The following is a 19,191-nucleotide window of genomic DNA, read 5'->3' as shown; positions in this document are numbered from 1 at the left end:
GTTTGGCGTGAATGTCCATGGTAAGCTCCAGCACTCTGTGATGAAAAAGCAAAGTCAGGTTCCAGGAGACATTGCCACTCTCGTTGGGTTATACCCCAGCTACTTCTACAGCACCCCTGGCATTCTGCCTTCCTTTTGTGATCTACTCCTCGAAGTGTGAAAGCAAGAACCCTTTTTTTGAAGCAGACTTCTCATCTTACTTGCTACCTTCAAAGATTTTTGCATGCCAGATGGTTTCATTCCTTAATATCATATTATTTAAATTATATTGTGCCTCTTCACTCCTCCTGTCATCATGTTTCATTTAACTCCTGTCCTTTTTTTAATTCTAATGTACCCATTTCATCAGCTTGCCTATATCCTCCTGAAATTTGGTACTATCTTCTGCACCATTTATTCTATTTTGCAGTTCTGCACCACTTACAAATTTTCAAATTGAATCTCATATGCCTAACTCCAGGCCATTGATGTGAATAAAAAAAAAACAGTGGCATTAATCCCAATGACCAGGAGCCACCACCACGTTGAAAAATACAAGTTGTTCAGCACATCTCTTCAGGTGTTGTTGCTTAGGTTGCTTCATATCCACAATGGTGCTATGCCGTTGACACTATGTGTTTAAGTTTTGCTGATAAGCCTATATTTCAGTAGCTTGTAAAATATTTTTGAAAGCCCAAACACACAACACAACATTGATCAACCCTCCCCATTACTTCAGCGAAGAACTCAATTAAATTTGTCATATGTAGTGTAATTTTAACAAATCTGTATTGGCAGCCATTTATTAACGTATATTTTCCATGAGGAAATTAATTTTGTTCCAGATATTTTCATTAAAAATTGCCTTCATTGATGTTGGACTGACAGGTTAATATTTGCTGGGAAAATTTTTCATACCTTTTGTCAGAGCTGCCTAAATAGCAACATAACAGCTTCCCACGAGTATTTTTGAAAAAGTATTAGTGAGAATTTGGTGAGCTGAAAGATCACCGATTTCACCAACTGGTTGCAGGATCTTTTTAAAAATAACATTCTTTTATTATTTTTACACAAGACCATAATAACCAGGAGCAGGAGGAGGCCATCTGGCCCTTCGAGCCTGCTCCGCAATCCAATAAGATCATGGCTGATCTTCTTGTGGCCTCAGCTCCACTTACCCACCCTCTCACCATAGCCCTTAACTCCTTTATTGTTCAAAAAATTATCTATCTTAGCTTTAAAACATTCAATAAGGAACCCTCAAATACTTCACTGGGCAGGGAATTCCACAGATTCACAACCCTTTGGGTGAAGAAGCTTCTCCTCAATTCAGTCCCAAACCTGGTTTCCCTTATTTTAAGGATATGCCCTTGGGTTCTCACTTCACCTGCCAGTGGAAATGTCCTCCCTTCTCCTATCTTATCTATTCCCTTCATAATGTTATATGTTTCTATAAGAACACCCTCATTCTTCTAAATTCCAGTGAATAAAATTCCAGTCTGCTTAGCCTGTTATAATAAGCCAACCCTCTCAACTCCAGAATAAAACTGGTGAATCTAGAAGCTGCACCTCACTCTGCTGTGGTACTTTCTGTCTTCCCAAAAAAGAAAGTTATCAATATTATTTCTCTTAATGCTTAGTTGAACTTGACTTTCCTGATGGGCAAATCATACCTTCACACCATGAGGGAAAAGGAGATGTTCACGGCACTGTGGCCCAGTGGTTAGCTCTGATGCTTCACAGCGCCAGGGACCCAGGTCCGATTCCACCCTCGGGCGACTGTCTGTGTGGAGTTAGCACATTCTCCCAGCACCTGCTTGGGTTCCCTTTTGGTTCTCCAGTTTCCTACCACAATCCAAAGATGTGCAGGCTAGGTGGATTGGCCATACTAAATTGCCTCGTAGTGTTCAGTGACTTATAAATTAGAGGGGATTATAGGGGGATGAGTCTGGGTGGATGCTTGAGGGTCAGTATGGACATGTTGGGCAGAAGGGCCCGTTTCCACACTGTAGTGATTGTATAAAGATGCATAAAAGTCGGGAGAATTGGAGGGCATGATAAAGGATACCAGCTCAACAGGTGTAACTATTCCTGGCGTGTGCAGGTCACACAAAGCATTCAAATTCTTTGCCTCTTTAAAAGGAGCATGATGAAGATTAGTGAACTCATTCCATCGGTACAACTGCTCTATCTGTCATAATGAAAGTGATAAAGCGTGAAATATGTGACCAATGATAAGTTTTATTATTGATACAGCTCTGATTTGGGAGAGAAATTGAACTGTGCCACTTTCAGATTGTTGCCAGAACTTCCCATTTTTACTTTAGATTTCTAACATTGCCAGCCTTTCGCTTGGGCTTTTATGGTATTCTGGGGATTGCTCAGGGCAGGCCATTTGTGTTTGGTGGTGCTGTCAGCTTTCTCAAAGTGCGATGCAATGGGATAGCTGTTTGAATGTTGCTGTAGAGGGTGAACTATGTGTAGAATTAGTCTTTCTTTGTTAATCTGCAACATTTGAGATGTCAGGTCAAATGGAATTGAAACCCAATTGCAGAATGCTCCAGTGAAGTCCTGCTGCGCTACTTTTCTCTAAATAATGTAAATAAATGCTCATAGATTTGCACTAGTATGGTGCCAGCCCTTCTTTATCGAAAGCATCAAAAACTCAGGTATGAAATGAATGTAATGAAGCATGTGATGGTTCCTAACGTAGATCGGAAAGAGAGTGAGACTGAGGTGGCACACTGCTGTCTATGCCCTGTCTGAGGTGTACAAGGTATGGAGCTGCACGAGCACAGCAGGCCAAGCAGCGTCAGAGGAGTAGGAAGTCTGACGTTTCGGGCTTAGACCCTATGTCATTTTTGAAGTGTTTTTATTTCTGTTTGTACTCTCCATCAGGGGTGTGGGGAGAACAGAATTGGAAGTTACCGCCTGTGTCAGCTTCCTGCAAGCAGTAGCAGGGATAGTAGTGTCCAGCTTGATGATAAGCAAGATCAAGTAGGTAAGGACCCTGCCTTAGAGCTCTTGAAGGAAAGGTCTCTCCGAGGGATGCTTGGACTGTTTACTGTCCTGGTATTGAGTGCACTGCCACCCACACAGGCACAATGCTACCAACTGCAGCTGTTGCTGAGGGTCAGGAATGCTGTCAAGTAATTTGATGAAAGCTTCCAGAAAGTTCACTTGTCAGCTCATTACCTCAATGTCTTTACACACTCTTGGCATGAATAGTCTGCTTTTATAGTTGTTACCCCAGGTGGGTTCCGGAGGGGACTTGGGAAGACGTTACCAGCTTTTAGACCCTGGATAAGTACCAAACTTACATTCATTAATCACACTCATTAAACACATGTATAACCACTTCTGGTGAAAGATTCATCTTTCATAGATCATAGATCATAGAATCCTTACGGTGTGGAAACAGGCCTTTCAGCAAAACAAGCCCACCCAGACCCATCCCCCTATAGCCCACCTAAACTCCACACCCCTGAACACTACGGGCAATTTAGCACGGCCAATCCAGCTAGGCTGCACATCTTTGGACTGCTGGAGGAAACTGGAACACCTGGAGGAAACCCACACAGACACTGGGAGAATGTGCAAACTCTACACGAACAGTCATTCGAGGGTGGAATTGAACCAGGGTAGCACAGGGAGGGAAACAGATACTGATGGGGAGTTAGAGAAAGGCAGACTTACTCTGCTGAATGTGATTGAAGGGAACACTCAGATAGTTTCTATCTTCCAGTTAGTGGAGAATGGCAGAGAAAAACGCTCTGTATTTTGGGAGTTAGAGAGAGGGAGAGCAAATACCCCACTCTGGGAGTTTGATAGGTGCAGAAAGAAAGGCGGGGAGAGAGAAAGAAAGACAGTTTAAGTTTTTTTTTCTGCTGGGGCTGACAGTAGAGAGATCTAGATGCGGAACGGGGTGAGACAGCAAGATTGACTGAGCCTATACTTATAGCATCAGGGGGAGAGGGTGATGGCACATGTATATTTGGAAGTCAAGCAGGGAGTGAGGCCAGATCCTGTACACTGGGACATTGTTTAGATAGTATCAGAAAAAAAAGAGGGCTTGGGCTTTGTAAACTGGGAATAGAGTGAGAAAGAGAGAGAGATTAGAATCTGTACAGTTGGAATTGGAGTGAGGCTGAGAGACGGGGCCCTGTGTAGTGAGAGAAAAAAACAGAGGGAGAAATACTGAAAGTGAAAGAACTACTTGTCTTTAAATAGTAGAATTGAGGGAGGAATAAAGAGAAAACAACTTGATCTTGTATGCTGGGAGAAAAGGAAAGCGTGATTACGTATACCTGGAGGGAGACAAATGGATATTCAATGCTGGTGGAATGAGAGAAAGGAAGACAGATTAGACCTATGTGTAGTAACAAGGTGCAGAGTTGGATGAATACAGCAGGCCAAGCAGCATCAGAGGAGCAGGAAAGCTGACGTTTTGGGTCTAGACCCTTCTCCAGCAATGGGGGAGGGGAAGGTGGTTCTGAAATAAATAGGGAGAGAGGGGGAGGCTGGTAGAAGACGGATAGAGGAGAAGATAGGTGGAGAGGAGGCAGGCAGATCAAAGAGGTGGTGATGGAGCCAGTAGAGGTGAATGTAGGTGGGAAGGTAGGGAGGAGATGGGTCTGCCCAGGGAGGATGGACAGGTCAAGAGGGTGGGATGAGGTTAATAGGTAGGAGGTGGGAGTGGTGCTTGGGGTGCGAGGAGGGGATAGGTTGGAGGAAGGACAGGTTAGGGAGGTGGGTTCAAGCTAAGCTGGTTTTGGAATGTGATCAGAGAGGGGAGATTTTGAAACTTGTGAAGTCCACATTGACACCATTGGGCCGCAGGAATCCCAAGTGAAATATGAGGTGCTGACCTGCAACCTTCGGGTAGCATTGTTGTGGCACTGCAGGAGGCCCAGGATGGGCATGTCGTCTGAGGAGCTCAAACAGTTCATCCACTTCACCAACACTTTCCACCCCAAGCTTAAGTTCACCTAGACCATCTCCAATACCTCTCTCTCCTTCCTGGACCTCTCTGTCTCCATCTCTGGCAACTGCCTAGAAACCGATATCCATTTCAAATCCACCAACTCCCACAGCTACCTAGAATACTCCTGCTTCCACCCACCCTCCTGCAAAAATTCTATCCCCTATTCCCAATTCCTTCACCTCCGCCGCATGTGCTCCCAGGATGAGGCATCCTACTCTCGTATGTCCCAGATGTCCTCATTTTTCAAGGATCACAACATCCCCCCGCAGTGGTCGAGAATGCCCTCGACCAGGTCTCCTGCATTTCCTGCAACTCATCCCTCACACCCCATCCCCGCAATAATAACCAAAACAGAATCCCCCTTGTCCTCACATACCACTCCACCAACCTTCTGATCCAACACATCATCGTCTGGCACTTCCACCATCTGCAATCTGACCCCACCATCACAGACATTTTTCCCTCCCCACCCTTGTCTGCTTTCCGGACGGACCATCCTCTCTGGCTTCCTTGTCCGCTCCACACTACCCTCCAACCCCACCACACCCGGCACCTTCCCCTGCAACCGCAGGAAGTGCTGCCCCCACACCTCCTCCCTCACCCCCATCCCAAGCCCCAAGAAAACTTTCCACATCAAGCAGAGGATCACTTGCACATCTGCCAATGTGGTATACTGCATCCTCTGTTCCTGTTGTGGCCTCCTCTACATCAGGGAAACCAAGCGGAGGCTTGGGGACTGCTTTGCAGAACACCCACACACAGTTCGCACAAAACAACTGCACCTCCCAGTCACGAACCATTTCAACTCCCCCTGCCATTCCTCAGACAACATGTCCATCATGGACCTCTTGCAGTGCCACAACGATGCTACTCGAAGGTTGCAGGAACAGCAACTCATATCCTGCTTGGGAACCCTGCAGCACAATGGTATCAATGTGGGCTTCACAAGCTTCTAAATCTACCCTTCCCCTTCCACCTCCCTCACCTGTCCTTCCTCCCACCTATCGCCTCCTCGCACCCCAAACCCCATCTCCATCTCCTACCTACTAACTTCATCCCACCCCATTGGCCAGTCTGTCCTGCCTTGACTGACCTATCTCCTCCCTACCTCCTCACGTACAATCACCTTTACTGGCTCCATCCCCACTTCTTTGACCTGTCTGTCTCCTCTCCACCTATTGTCTCCTCTATCCATCTGCTGTCCGCATTCCCCTCTCTCCCTATTTATTTCAGAACTCTCTCTCCCTCCCTCATTTCTGAAGAAGGGTCTAGGCCTGAAACGTCAGCTTTCCTGCTCCTCTGATGCTGCTTGGCCTGCTGTGTTCATCCAGCTCTACACCCTGTTATCTCAGATTCCAGCATCAGCAGTTCCCATTATCTCTGTAGCTATTTGTTCTGCCTGTTTAATGCCTGTCAAACAGATGAACCAACTAATTTTTATTCATCAATTTGTCTCACATTTCTCTTTGAAGCAGTGGTTGTTGAAGATGTTGATGGGTTCATTTGAAAGTGAAAGAATGAGAAGTAGTCTGAAGAAGTCTGAGAAGCAGGAGAATTGTGCTCCCTCTAACTATTTTATCACAACACAGGGAGGAGACTGAACCGAGAATGTGGACCTTTTATTTTTTCTAATTACTTGCTAGGTGCATTCACAACATTTTCTGTTTATTTTTTCCAGATATTTCTCTCTTTTACATTTTCTAATATTTTTAATTCACCTCTAATCAGTAATTTCTTTCAATGTACTTTACTCATGGCCTTTCTGTTATCTTGGTAATGGCTGATACTCTTTTAACATCATCTCATTGCCTCGATACGATGATTTTTATGTACAATGACCCAGTTTTGGCTTCTGTCCAGCTTTTCAAGGTTATTCTGTTGACCTATCTGTAATAGGAGTTGACTCAGACTGCTGTTTTCTTTTGCTGTTCTCTTCCTCTCCCATTTATTTTGCACTGTCCTCTGTGTGTTATTGAGAGGTTTGTGTCATATTTAATTTCCAACTCTGAATCAGAGTCCACGCCCAAACTGCTAACCTGCCTTTGCTATCTTCACAGAGTGGGGTGCCTGCAGTGGGGTGGCGTAGTGGCTCAGTGATTAGCACTGCTCCATCACAGCACTAGGGACCCGGATACAATTCCACTCTCCGGTGACTGTACGTGTGGAGTTTGCACATCATCCTCTGTGCCTGTGTGGGTTTCCTCCAGGTGCCCTGGTTTCCTACCACTGTCCAAAGATGTGTGGGTTACGTGGATTGGCCGTGGAAAATTACTCATAGTATCCAGGAACGTGCGGTAGGGAGGTGATGGTCTAGTCGCATTATCATTGGCCTGTTAATCCAGAGACCAAGATAGTGTTCTGGGGCCTGGGTTCGAATCTCACCATGGCTAATTTGAATTCAATAAAATATCTGGGATTAAGAATCTAATTATGACTGTCAAGCAATTATTGATTGTCAGGAAAAAAAACATCTAGTTTGATGGGTTGAATGGCCTGCTTCCACACTGTAGAGTTTCTATGATTCTATTTAATAGCACTGGTCCTTATAACAGGAAGCCCTAGCCTTATGCTTTTAGGAATCAGGGATTGGATTCCACTGTCATAGCTCTTTAGGGAAGGAAACTGCCATCCTTACTTGGTCTGGCCTACATGTAACTCCAGACCCACAGTAATGTAGTTGCCCTCAACTGCCTGTTGGGCAATTAGGGATGTGCAATGAATGCTGCCATGAATGAATAAAGGGGGAAAAAGGCTAGGTGGATTAGCCGTAGGGAATGCAGAGTTACAGGGGACACGATGGGACTGGGTGGGATGGTCTTCAGAAGGCAAGAGTGGATTTGATGGGCTGAAAGGCCTGCTTCCACACTGTAGAGTTTCTATGATTCTATTTAATGGCACTTGTCCTAATAATCAGAAGCCCTAGCCTTGTGCTTTTAGGGATCAGGGATTGGATTCCACTGTCATAGCTGTTGAAATTTAAGCTCACTTAGCAAAATCTGGAATTAGAAGCTGGCCTCACGAAACATGGGCTGAACCTTTCCATATTTTGGAAAAGTGCCATTTTTGTCAAATTAGCCCATCGACCTTTCTTTGCTGTTGTCCCAAACTGGTACACCATCTTCCACACCCCCCATGGCTTCCCTCTTGCCTGATGCTGGACTGATTCTAACACTCACCATAGGGGGAAGTACTCATCATTACTGGGATATCCCAAGATATGTTGGCATTCGTGGTGCTGACACCAGCATTTGGGACCCCAGGCATGCACTCAGTCAAGTGTTGGCAGCCTGGGGTTGACTTTTACCAACTGCAAGGTGGCACAGCAGGTATGAACCAATGTTTCCCATGGCACAAAGGTGGCACAGGGACATTCCTTGCATCTACAACTGTTCCTGCACATACACCCATCATTGTTTAAGCACCAGGTCACACTGCTTAGTGCGCACCATCTAGGAGACTCCTTTAAGTCATCGCTACTTCCTCCCCAGTTCACTCTGTTGTTTAACATTTTCTCATTGTTCATTGTAGGACCACCACAGATAAGGAAGTCCTCAGTGGTGCCAAACGATTCAGTTTTATTTACAAATAAACAAAAGCTAATGAAAATTAAAGCAAAAATATGCTCGATATGTCACTCGGAACAAAAATTGACTCCTTGCATGTCAAGTGCCCACAGGTTTATAGATGGTGGGGAGGTGATGGCTTAGATAGATTATGGCTGGACTATTAATCCAGAGACCTAGGAATATTCTAGCGACTTATGTTTGAATTCCATCATGGCAGAAGTTGGAATTTAAATTCACTTTTAAAAAATGGAATTAAAAGTCGAATGATGACCAGAAATTCATCTTTGATTGTCAGGAGAAACCCATCTGGTCCGCTGATGTCTTTTAGGGAAAGAAACTGCCATCCTTACCTGATCTGACCTACATGTAACTCCAGACCCAAAGCAAAGAGGCAATAATACCCTCACCCTGTGAATGAATTACAAAATAATATAATCACTGCACACATCTCTTATCTACTGGTACCGGGTGTCAATTAATTCTTGTCTGGCTTGCAGTGTCTGACATGGATATGAGCTCACGTGCACAAGGTGATGTTTCTCCTGCTCAATGTCATCACCCTCTTCCTCCCTCCAGAAGTGTACTCCCATTCTCACAATTCATCAGCATCTGTCAAATACTTGGCCTGCTCCACCATGTTGCATTCAGGATCGACGCGGCACACTCCAGGATTCAGAAAGGCACCACTAGATTGTTTCAAGCAGCGGAACCTTTTCTCGAGGAGACCCATTGTCTACTACACCATGGTCCAGGTTGAATAATGGGCCACATTGTGTTTATGCTCTTTCTCAGTCAGGGGCTTGCATGGCAGTGTCATCAGACATGGTCACAGTGGATGTCCCTCATCTCCCAATAATCACTGTAGGGAGGCATCTAGACCCTCAAATATAGTAGGAACATGAGGGTACTCAAGGATAGAGGCATCATGGGAACTCCAAGGGTATGGGATGCAAATTTCTTGTGAGTGGAACCAAAGACCAGAGATTGTTGATGGATAAAGTTCTTTTCTATTGATGACCTTAGCTGTGATATTGCCCCTCTCAATGTGGCACATAGGCAGTTTATTGCACCGTTTCCCTCAGAGATGCCAGCTATGTTACTGAATCCTACTGCTCAGGCTGCAGCACTGAACTCATCATTGGGGAAACAAAATGATATGGTGTGATCTGGCACAAATGGCTTCAGGCCTGATACTTTCATGTGAAGGTGATTGCGGAATTCCCGCACGGGTCTCCACTGGATTGTTGGAAGGAGCCAATTGGCTAAAACCTCAACACACAGCTGTCACATTGATGGCCGCTGGAATAAAATGGCCACACATCCCTTCAGATCATAGGCCCTGCTCTAACAGGGACAGTGTCTCAGGACATCCTAAACCCGCACTGTCCCTTTGTTACCCAGCAAATGACACTGAGGATCAAAGACTCTGGCACTCCTGTGCAGCCTTAGGGGTCCTTGAGTTGTGAGCTCTTCATGTGGAGGCTGTTTAGTGTCTGCTGGGAGATTGCTGGTCATCCTGGGCTTGCTAATGCATCTGTTTCTCTTCTATTTCTCTGCACTGTTGTTACATCACAGTAGCAATTGCCTCAGCTGTGGGTCTATCAGTCGCACTTGTTGTCAATCCGTGTGGGGAGCAGAAGAAACACAAGCAGTTCTTATTAAAGTATGCAATCAGCATTCACAACACATACAAATGATATCATAACACGTTCCTTCTTACAGTGGGATATGGCATATCAGACAAGAAGGGTTATGGAATGGCGGACCTTGGCAATTTGACTCCATTCTGATGAATGCACCACAGGACATGTGGCAATGAGACAGTAGAAGATTGTTGAGTGGTGCAGGAGTACTGAACCATTCTCCTCCCAGCCCCATTGTCTTTGCGATATGGCCATTTGTTTGAAGCACACACAATGTGCTAGACCTTTTTTGCACATGTTGGAGATTGATATTGCATGGCACTGCACTGTAATGGGCCCAACTCATAAAATAATAACCGGCCCATCAAGTCTGCACTGATCCTCTGAAGAACGTCCTACCCAGGCCAAGTGTTCCAGCCTATTTCCATAATTCCACATTTACCATAGCTAATAAAGCTAATTCCATTCATTTCAATAACCCACCAGGTTAGGCATATATGCGCACTACAGGACAACTTACTAGGGCCAATCCACCCTAACCTACACATCTTTGGGCTCCTTGACAGATATCTGCTGACAAGCAGGACAAACTGCCTGGCTCTGTTCGACACCAAACGGCAAGGGAATGCACATGTTCTCAGTCATTTGCAAAAAAATGTTAAGTTTAGAAAAAACAACCCTTCTTTGTGAAAATACTTATCCCAGGACAAATCAATTTATTATCCTTAAAGAGACAATTTTAAATAGGCTTTCATCACTTAACAAAAGAGTCAGTTTGTTAGTTATCAAATGCAAAAAGAAACAATAAAAGGTAAGGTAAAGTTGACACAGTCTTACAGACATGTGGCTGCTCTCTCTCTTATTAGAGATAGAAGATTGGTGATGGTTTAACCGGAGGGTCACCATACCTCGGGTAATGGGAGAAGTTGAGCAGGAGAATTGTTTGTGGCAACTTTAGCTGTTGGGGGATTGAGGCTATGCTGCTGGTGTCAACTTGCATTGCATTTCAGCGGTTCAGCCAACTGAGCTAACCAGCCCCAATATCAAGAAGAAATAACACAAAATGCATACACACATTAATAATGAGAAATAAGTCCAACAAATAACATGCTGAAAGATAAAATTGTTCACCTCTGGATCATTCATGAACAGTAAGTAATTGAACATTGATGGCTTAGTGTCCGCTTCAAGATTCTTTTGTTCTGTTTCTTTTCTATGGTGGTTTACTCATATCACTCAGAGCAAGAGGCATTTGTTACCTACTATTCATGACTGACTAGTAGATTGCTTTTCAACAGCATTCTTTTTAATCATTCATAGGATGACGGTGCTACTGGCCAGGCAGCATTTATTATCCATCCCAAATTGCCCAGAGGGTAGTTAGGAGTCAACCACATTGCTGCGGGTCTGGAGTCACATGTAGGCCAGACCAGGTAATGTCAGCAGTTTCCTTCCCTAAAGGGCATTAGTGAACCAGATGGGTTTTTCCCAACAATCGACAATGGAGTCGAGGTCATCATAAGACTCGTCATTCCAGATATTTATTGAATTCAAATCCTACCATCTGACATGGTGGGATTCAAACCTGGGTGCCCAGAACAGTATCTGGGTCTCTGGATATACACTGCAGTGATAATACCATTAGACCATTGCCTACCCTGTAGCAATCGAACATATACTAGTCCACATGAGTGCTTCAGCTGACTGGTACATTTTCTTCCATTAGCAAAGTGTCAAAGACTGAACTGGCTTTTAATCTAGTATATTCTAGAAAGGGAAGGCACAACATGTCTTTTGCCCAGACTATTGTCCTTTCTCCCATGGTATTCACAATCTAAGATAACCCCCAAATGTGTGCAATGCTTTATCGCCCATTTAAATCCATCTTTTTGATACCTCATTAGGTGTGACATTCCCGTGCTTCTCTCCCCAGACAGTAACTGAATTTTAAAATATCTGCAGTCATTTGTTTGGGTGTAACAGGTGTCGTGTGAAAAAAAAACTCATGTTGGAATTAAAAGTTTGATATGTCCATAGGTGATCAGAAGTAATGACAACTCTAAAAATATAAGGTGTCGAGCTGGATGAACACAGCAGGCCAGGCAGCATCAGAGGAGTGGGAAAGCTGACATTTCTTCATAAAGGTCCAGGCCCGAAACGTCAGCCTTCCTGCTCCTCTGATGCTGCCTGGCCTGCTGTGTTCATCCAGCTCTACACCTTGTTATCTCAGACTCCAGCATCAGCCGTTCCTACTATCTCCAAAAATATAAAATAGGCAGGTGGAAACACCAACTTAGGCTTTTTGAGATCTTTATTTACCCAAACCCAACATTTTGCAGTATTATAAAAATATGCTGGTACCATTTCATTTTCCCAGGCTAATCAAGACATTGTGAAAATGCAAACCATTGGACATTAAATCCTTGAATACCAACAGGGCTTCATTTTGCTGTTGCTCTGACTGTATTGATGCATCCACTCTAATGGTGCAGTGGAAGCTGAACAAAGTCAGTTGAAAGATGATAAAGTTGATTGTGACAATCAATTTAAAGATGTGGGTCAAGACATCCATAGCAGGCCGTACTATTTTCCCAGCAGTAGCTGAACAATATAACCCTAGAAATTACTTTAAGTGATGTTATTGTGCGGATACTAAGGACATTTGTGTCTGTTTTCTTTTCTCTGCTATCTTCGGAGAGACAAATGATGTCTGTGCGAAAGCATCACTGCAGGTGCTTTCTGGGTTGCAGTTGATACATGTTGCACAATTTATTCTTCTCTCATCGGTGTGAAGGACCACATGGGCATATCACAGGGAGGGAAACATAAGCAATTAAAAATTTGACAGTTCTGTTTATGAGGGAGCAATGCTCCCTGCCCAGTTTATGCTGACCTCTTCTGCATTTTTTCTGGCATTTATAAGCTGCCACAGCTCAACATTTTGGAAGGTGAATGTACTGACTGAGAAGGAGAGACAGGAATAGAAAACTGAAGAGGAAATCTGGTCATTCTGTGCAGACGACCTAAAATGCACTTGAGCAGTTGCAGGTTCTGGTCATTAATCTGGGCAGCATGGTTTTTAGCCTCTATAAAGGATAAACGCATGATTCTGTGAAAAGCTGATGTAGCCCCCTAATCTACACTTTGGTTGATTACTCCTGCCACCTGCTGACTGGCACCCAATGACTCATAAGGTGCCGCTCTTGATCCCCAATTGAATCTCCTAAAAATGATGACTTTCTAGGTTTCTATTTCTACATGCCTATGGCTTGGGAGAATTTGACCAGAGTTGATATGATGGGTCATCACCACACTGTTGCCTGCAGATGATATTCTTTGGACATCTCCACACACAACCACAGGAACAGGCATGAGCCATAATTGAGTGCTAGCGTTTTCCATTCTCAATAAAAAGGTTGCTAGTTCAAGTTCCACTCTAGGGAACAGAACACATAATCTATTTTTGCAGCACAGATATATTTCGATGATGGCTTTTAGATGAAACATTAAACCAAGGTCCCGCCTGCCATCTAAGGTCAATGTAAATTATCCCAATGCACTGTTTACTAAAGAGCTCAGGCATTCTATAATGTCATGGACAGTAACTATTCTTCAACCATTATCACAAATATAGTTTATTTAATGATCTATTTCATTGCTAGTCATGCGGCCAGGTTATGTGAAGACTGACTGTCACATTTCTGTATGTTACAAAGATGACTACACTGCAAAAGCACTTAATTGAGTGAAGTCTCTTGTGACGTCCTGAGGATTATGAAAGGTGCTGTGTCCTTTTAATAATAAGGGACACCTGCAATAACTAGGCACATACGAGCAAGTCTGACATTGTTTCTTGTAGGCCACTCTATCTTGTGGTCTTGTAATTACAGCGATGTTCAGGCCTCTAAAAATCAAGAAGAAAATGTTGAAAGGTCCATATGCCAATATGAATGCCAGAGGCTTTCCCTCACTCTTTCTCTCAGTACTTTACTTGGAGGACTTGTTTGACATCTCATTTGAGGTAATAACATTTAGGTCTTACCCCTGAGTGAGCTCTTATCCTAAAGATTGTTGGCACCTTTCTCCTTACGTTTGAATGTATGAGAAAGTATGACCTTATGACAAGTCCTCCATCAGGAAACTAAGTGATGCAAATTCCTGATGTGTAAATCAAAGCAGTTATTGGGCAGTTACAGCTTACTGGCTGCTTATCGTCTCCACCATGCGAGTGCTTCTTCATCCTGTGTGCTTCATAATCACTAACACCCTCAAAATTTTCACCCACACTAGCCAGCTAACCTCCAGCCTCACCAGTTCATTATGGCTGCTGTCAGACCAACTCACTTCCTACTTCAAAACTTTAATACGGGGCCCAGGAACATCTAGGATTGGTACCTAACTGCCAGTTGTCATGCATGCAGGCACGCACTGCATTTCAAGCACCCACACAGGATATATGTCTCCTGGCTTTCGTTCTGAGTGCTCACTCAACTTACCTCATATTTGATGGTTGTCAGCCTCTGTTCACTGCACACTGCTCTCATAGTACCCGCAAGCTCACTTCCCCCTGAATTCCAGTGTGCCTGGCTCTGTGCAGCTATTTAATGTACAGGGAGACAGCCTGTGACAGCTTGTGGTGGAGAATGCTGACAATCAATCTATCACGCAGATAGGACATGGACAGTTTATTGTGCAGCACTGTGCCATATCAATGTCAAAGCTACCAGCAGCTTTTGTAGTGAACACACTGCACACACTTCAAGCAGATGGGCATTTGTGAATATCAATCAGGAACAGACCTTAGACATTAGGGGTGAAGAGATCCTGGCATATTCCTACAGCCATTCAAGGAGATCATCCCCTTCAGTCCCAGGGATTAGCCCCACACTCTCTTAGGTGCTAAGACAGCCTGGGAAAGTGTGACCTTGCAGTTTAGGATTGAGTAACTGGCAGTCCCACAGCTCAAGTGGTAGCAAACCAGGGATTATAGGGAGGTCAGCAAAGTTGCTATTGGGATATCAGTCTGGGATTGGTCCCATTTCTCCTGCACTGAGACAAAAGGGGAGGATTAAGTGTAATCGAAGTGGATGAAACAGAGCTGGTGGTGATGCATGAACAGGAGGAGTGGTGAGGCATTGAGGCTTATTACAAAGCATTGCACAGAGCTTTCCTTTCCTGCAGCATTGTCAAACACCCTGATGTATGCTGTGGAGTGAAGATCATGGTGCCTGGCCTGCCATGACTTAGAGTGACATTTCTCACACAATCTTCCTACATTCAATTCATTAGTAATACAGCTAGACTTTGAGCACATTTCTTGGGGAGTCACATAGCCCTTGAGGCCAAACTGCATGCCTCTACTGATTTCTTCCAGCTTCCATGCTTCTGGTACCATGTTATAAGCCCAGCTGAGCTACTCTTCAGACGCTGGAAGTCAGTGAGATTTGTCCTCACACTGTGGTGCTGAAACCTTAACTTTCCAATACATGGCCCAGAGGTAAAGAAAGCTCATTCTCCACATTGTGGACAGTGGCCCTGGTTGTTTCGAAGGATGGAATAGTGTCGGGAAGTCCTTCTTCAACTATAGGTCAATGTACAATATCCAACCAACCTGACAGACATTTCAACCTGGGTCAATGCTGTCTCCTGAGTGAAGTGGGACACACAGTAGTGCAGGATGAAAGTCAATGATTTTCTACCTGCTGCAACAGTTAAGTGCCATCATTTTTTGTCTGATACCTCAACCTCACAGAGGTACACCCACTCTAACTCTGCTACTGCAAATATTTCTCATCAAGTCTCATGGACTACGTCAGTTCTACTCAATGGCTTTTACCCATTTTATCTCCCCAAATTATTACCCCTTTCTGCTGACTGTACAAAATGCAACACATCAAATTTATCTGAATTAAACTCCATCTGCCATTCCGCACCCTACTGGCCCAGTTGATCCAGATCCTGCAGTACTCTTAGATAGCTTTCTCCACTATCCACTCTACCACCAATTTCGGTGTCATTCACAATCTTACTAACAATGCCTCTGACATTCTCATCCAAATCATTTATATAAATGACAAACAACAATGGGCCCAGTACCAATCCTTGTAGCACAAAGCTGGTTGCAGGCCTCCAATCTGAATAACAACCTTCTATCATTGTCCTCTGACTCTTACCATCAAACCAATTTTATATCCAATTGGCTAGTTGTCCTGGGATCCCGTGTGATATAATCTTAACAAGCAGTCTACCATTTAGAACCTCATTGAAGACTTTTCTAAAGTCTATGTAGACAACATCTGCTGCACTGCCCTTATCTATCAGCTTGTTCATCTCTTCAAAAAACTCAATCCAATTTTTGAGACATGATTTCCCCCAAGACAAAGCCAATTTGGCTATCCCTAATTAGTCCTTGTTTTCCCAAATGCATGGAGATTCTGTCTCACAGAATTCCCTCCAATAACTTACTCACCACTGATGTAAGGTTCATTGGTCTGTTTTTCATTGACTTTTCCTTGCAGCCTTTCTTAAATAGTGGCATTAATTCAGGCACCCTCCAGTCTTCCATTAAATCACCCACAGCTCTCAATGACGCAAATATCTCCACTAAGGGTCCCACAATTTCTCCCGAGCTTCCCATATATCCACTGTTGTTTAGGACCTGAGGCTTAACTTTTCATGCAGAAGGTAGTACATGTGTGGAATGAGCTGCCAGAAGGAGTGGTGGATGCCAGTACATTTATTACATTTAAAAGGCTTCTGGATGGCTACATGAATAGGAAAGTTTTAGAGGGATGTGGGCCAAATGTTGGCAAATGGGACTAGGCTGGATTGGGATGTCCAGCAGAGCGCAGACGAGTTAGACCAAAGAGTCTGTTTCTGTGCTGTATCACTCTATGTCCTGGGATACATTTGATCAGGTGTCAGGACTTTGTCTACCTTTATTCATTTTAAGACTTCCACCCTGTCCTTTTCACTACACGTTGCCCCAAGTTGGCCCTGAGCTCTCGTTATCACACTTTTGAAAGCCTCTTACTTGTTAGACATTCCTTTACCTGTGAATACCTCCACCATTCAACTTTTCAAAGTTCTTGTCTGATACCATTTAAAGTTTTTGAGAAGATTTGTAGCTCGGGTTGTGGGTGAGTTGCAGACTTGCTCGCTGAGCTGGTGTGTTTGGTTGTAGACATTTTATCACCCTGCTAGGTAACATTGTCATTGCTCCTCCAGTGCAGTGTTGGTGCTCTGTCCCATTTGTTATTTATATGCCACAGTTTGCTGGGGTGGTTGGTATTACGTCCTGTTTTGGTTCTCAGTGGCACTAACCACCCCAGCAAACTGATCTCTGAAGAAAGATCCCGACCCGAAACATTAGCTTTCCTGCTCCTCCGATGCTGCCTGGCCTGCTGTGTTCCTCCAGCTCCACACTGTGTTATCTCTGACTCCAGCATTGGCAGCTCTTGTTAGCTGAGTTTTGCTCCTTCTCGAGTAGAGCCATTTATATTTTCATTGAGAAATTTATCCTGAATATACTCAACACATTCTTCCCCATCCAAGCCATAAACACTATGGCTGTCCCAGTCTATGTTTGAAAAGTTAAAATCCCCTACTATTACAACCCTGTTACTCTTAGAGCTATTGCGATCCCCCTGTATATTTGTTCTTCGATTTCCTGCTGAATAATAGGTGGCCTATGTTACAAACTTCCAGCTTGCACTGAGCCTTGCTGGATCACTGCAGTAAACCTGAGACCAAGATGTTGGCTGCAATTTTTTACCTTTTCGAAACTATTCCACATTTGCATTCTTCTGCCAAAGTGAATAAATTTGCATGTGCCCACATGCCCACTCCATCTATCATTTCATTGCCCACTCATTTAGCCCTTGACATCATCTTTGGTACCTCTCACAACTTATTATCCAACCTAGCTTTAATTTATTGGCAAATTGTACATATTACTCTTGATACCTTCACCTGTCATGAACATATGTTACAAGTCTAGGAATGAGAACACTTATGCATTTTTCCTTTAATAGATTATGTTTTGCTATGACTATAAACTATTGGGAGGCGAAGATTGCTGTGAGCATTCCTCCTCTCTGATATCCATTATGCAGGAATTCTTTTTGTCCCTTCCTGATGTTGCTGGCTGCTTCACCTCCTAAACCAACAGAAGAACTACCAGAGAATTCCAAGTTTAGGAGAATCACCCTTCAAAGCCCAAAACATTGCGCAGTTGTTATAAACTTCTTAAAGTTCTTCTGTTTGGAGGTGGAGGGGGTGAATGTGTGCTCTACATTAATTAAGAGAAAATCCTGTGGCCTAAGGTCTTTTTAAGATTGCTGTTTATTCAACATTTTAATAAACACTTATCATCAGCAATCTAACAAGTAGTCCTCTGAGCATCTCCCTTCCTAATCCCTCCATTATGTGATATCTGACAATACTACTGATCTTGCTTGCTATTTAGAGCCATAGAGGCAGACAGCATGGAAACAGACCTTTCGGCCTAATTCATCCATGCTGACCATGTTTTCTATACTGAACTAGTCCCACTCACCTGCATTTGGCCCATATCTCTCCAACCTTTCCTACTGTTAAGTTTTTCAATTGTATCAGCATCTACCATGTTCCCTGGTAACTCGTTTTGGAATGCACTACCCTCTTGTGTAAAATTCAATAGGTCTGGCAGCAGCTGTGGAGTGAGAAATAGGGTTAATATTTCAAACTCAATCATCCCTCTTTGGAGCCACCCTTTCCACCTGACTTGTTTACAATGCCCACATGCTTGTATTATCCACCACATACTGACACAAACGCCATGCTCCTTTCTGTGAAGTATGTAGTGGCTTAAACTGGGATTATAAGACCGTAAAATGTAGGAGTAGAAGCAAGCCATTCAATTCATTGAGCCAGCTCCACCATTCAATGAGAACATGGCTGATCTGATAATATTCAATTACACTTTCCTGCTTGTTTCCTTTACTGATTACAAATCTGACTGCTTTAGCCTTGAATATAC

Source organism: Stegostoma tigrinum, chromosome 3, assembly GCF_030684315.1.
Source record: "Stegostoma tigrinum isolate sSteTig4 chromosome 3, sSteTig4.hap1, whole genome shotgun sequence".
Classification (NCBI taxonomy): domain Eukaryota; kingdom Metazoa; phylum Chordata; class Chondrichthyes; order Orectolobiformes; family Stegostomatidae; genus Stegostoma; species Stegostoma tigrinum.
This window is presented reverse-complemented; position numbering follows the sequence as displayed.